This window comes from Eschrichtius robustus, chromosome 13 (genome assembly GCF_028021215.1).
Source record: "Eschrichtius robustus isolate mEscRob2 chromosome 13, mEscRob2.pri, whole genome shotgun sequence".
NCBI classification, from domain to species: Eukaryota; Metazoa; Chordata; class Mammalia; order Artiodactyla; family Eschrichtiidae; genus Eschrichtius; species Eschrichtius robustus.
In genome coordinates this window covers 77,902,960-77,905,995 of record NC_090836.1, presented here as the reverse complement: position 1 = coordinate 77,905,995, position 3,036 = coordinate 77,902,960, and the positions used below count along the sequence as shown (strand labels likewise).

At 36.4% G+C, this 3,036-nt stretch overlaps 1 pseudogene; it reads right to left on the bottom strand.

Moving 5' to 3' along the window:
* Positions 1 to 594: 594 nt before the first annotated feature.
* LOC137775267 (zinc finger CCCH domain-containing protein 15 pseudogene) lies at positions 595 to 1,959 on the bottom strand (annotated as a pseudogene).
* Between the last annotated feature and the right edge of the window lie 1,077 nt (positions 1,960 to 3,036).

The following is a 3,036-nucleotide window of genomic DNA, read 5'->3' as shown; positions in this document are numbered from 1 at the left end:
TTAAGATTCCCAGGTAATTTGCATATACAATAAAGTTTTATTTTGTTTTTTGATTTTAATGTATCACGGTCTTTATTTACAACTTTATTGGCAAAAAAGAAAAGGAATAGTTTAAAACAGGTTAACACAGGGCATTGCAGCTGATCCTGGCAGATTAATGAAATTTCATTTTAAATGTCCATCTAATTGTCCAAAGATATACAATACTGAATCTGCATACGCAGTTTCCTTTATGAAGTACAGGCTCATATCTTAGGCAGTCTTTTGAACATATAAATACAAAGGAAAGAAAATCACTCATTAAAAACTGCATTAAATGAAGGGTAATTTAAATTTATGTTGTCCTTGGAATAACACATACCCAGTGAAAATCAGAAGCTGGAAAAGCAGTTACACTTCCTACTTGAGTGGACAGTTAAAACAATCAATCATTTTCTGCAATGACCATTATATTTTTAATTTATCATGAACTACTCTGAACTTACTATGAGATGTAGCCAAAGTCAGAAGACAAGATGTAGGGAGAATATTCCTTTTTTGGAGGAGAGTAAGCCCTCCAAAATCAGCACAGGAAACAAACATCCTGTTGAATTCTAGGTGGAAAAAAATTAATGTAGTCAATTTCAACTCATGCTGAGCTGGCTTAATTTTTTCATTGACTTGTTTGGTGTCATTCTTCTAAATCAAGTGTGTTTAATTCTTCTTCTAGTTCATCCAAATCTTCCCCAGTAAGAAGATTTTCGTCAACAGGAACAGAATCAATGGCTCCATTTCCCTGTCCCTCCCTTTCGTTGTCCTCTTCCAAATCACTTCTTTCACCATTTTCAGCCCTACCTCCGGAAGCTTCACTTAATTTGTTTTCATCCTTTTCTGAAGTATATGTGCTGAATCTTTCAAGACTGGCTACAGTAATACCTGTCTCATCTACATCTCTTGGGATGTACAGGCTTAAATCTATGTCATTTATGCTCACTGAATCATCAACCTCATCACCACCTGTTCCCTGGGTAGAACAGGTATCATCTGCTTCCTCCTCCTCCTCATCAACCAGTTCAGGATGAAATTCAAACACCTCACAAACACTAATCACTAATGCTTTCCCTGCTTTGAAGTCTGCTTTCCTTCTTTCTATATCTTGCTCAAGTTTATCAATCTTTTCTTGTCTTTTTCTTTTCTTCCATGCAAGAAAAGATTCTAACGTGACTTTGGTAACATTTGGACCTACGGCAGAATGCTCTCTTTCAATTAGATCTTCTAATGAAATTTCATCTTCTTTTTCTTCTTTCTTTTTATCTTTTTTAAAGACAAACCCAGGAGAAAGTGCATGACGATACATGCAAATATTACCCCCTCTAGGGCATACCCAAAACCAGCCATATTTGTTGTTTTCAATAGCTTCAAGGAAATGCTTGCACACTATTTGAGTTTTTGGTTTTCTCTTTTCCACCTCACCGTGCTTCTTGTTTACTACTTCTTCCAGTTTTTTCTCATTCCAATTATCCATAGTATCTTTATCAAGCTCTTCATCTCTTGCATCAATGTAAACACTTCGCCTTTCACATTTTGTCTCCAGAGTCAAGTCATGAGAGAACTTACACTTATCTCCTTTAGTACACTGTCCTTGCTTGAAGAATGCACATACCATGGATTTGGGATCTGCACCTTTACTTATTTTTTGAGCGGCAACTACAGGTTTGAACAACTCATTTAGCTCTTGCAGTTCCTTCTTCTTGTCATCTTTCTTCAACTTCTTTTCAGCTTCACTTTGTGCTACCTGAAGTGGATTTTGTTGACCAAATTTAACTTGATGAGTGACAGCCTTGATAAACTTCTGTTGCTTTGCTCCTTTCTTATTCTTTAGACCAGAAGTTTTGCCTTCGATAATCTTCTCCTTCTTTTTCTGCTCCGCCTTTTTGCTGCCCCCGGCCTGAGCCTGTTTCTTGGGGGGCATGGCGGAGACAGGTGGCACCCGCCAGACTTAAACACAGCTGGACTCCCTCAGGGACTCTGGCCCTGCGGTTGGAGAAGGAGGAAGACACCTACAATAAAGTTTAAGGAACACTGATCTAAGCCACCTTTGTGAAGCTATCTAGAGACACAAAATGTTTCATCCCTTAAAATGCACCATCCTGTGACTAACGCCAGCTACCACGGGTATTTACTGTCCTCAAGATTACAGCACTCCACGTAAATTCTCTGAGCTGGACAGGTATGGAAGAACATGTCCTTGCAGAAATCTAATCAAAAACAGAAAGTCAAAAAGATACTCAAGTTCTTCATGGCTCTGTAAAGATCCTTGTGCAAAAAACATTACTGCAGAATGACCAAATAAAGACAAGCGTATGATTCAACTAAAACTACCAGTTTTAGTTGCAAAAAAGAAAATTAAGGGCTCAAAATAATGAATAAAAACAGCCTCACTTTCTTTTACCTTATATATTTATATTGCTAATGTATTATTAATTAAAATTAGTATTTAATAACTTAATAACTTCAGTCCCCAAATAGTAATGCTAAATTTTTTTGTTGTTCTTTTTTTTTCATTATAAATAGAGGGTCTGAGAAGCAATACTAAAACTTTGCTCATATAGTCAAAAATATCATTCAATGCCAGGTACTGCTTTAGGTATTTAAGATACAATCAGTAAAGAAAAAAAAGTTGTCCACTTTGGTGATGCTTACATTCTTGTGTGGAAACATCAGCAATAAACACCAACAAGAAGTAAATTGCATAGTAGGTTGGAAGTGATAAATGCCATAAAGAGCAGTGTTGGGAGTGGGGAGAAGGTTGCCATTTTAAACAGGACTATAAGTTGTGGAGGTACCATTTGGGCAAAACTTGAAGGAAGTGAGAAAGGCAGGAGAAAGTAGAGGAAAGCCTAATTGTTTTGGCCAGTGAATGATGCATGTAAATCTCTTCCATGTATTTACTATTTTTCTTTTTTCTTCCAGTTTCATTGATATATAATTGACATATAGCACTGTATAAGTTTATAGTGTAGAGCATAATGATTTGATTTACATGCATCATGAAAT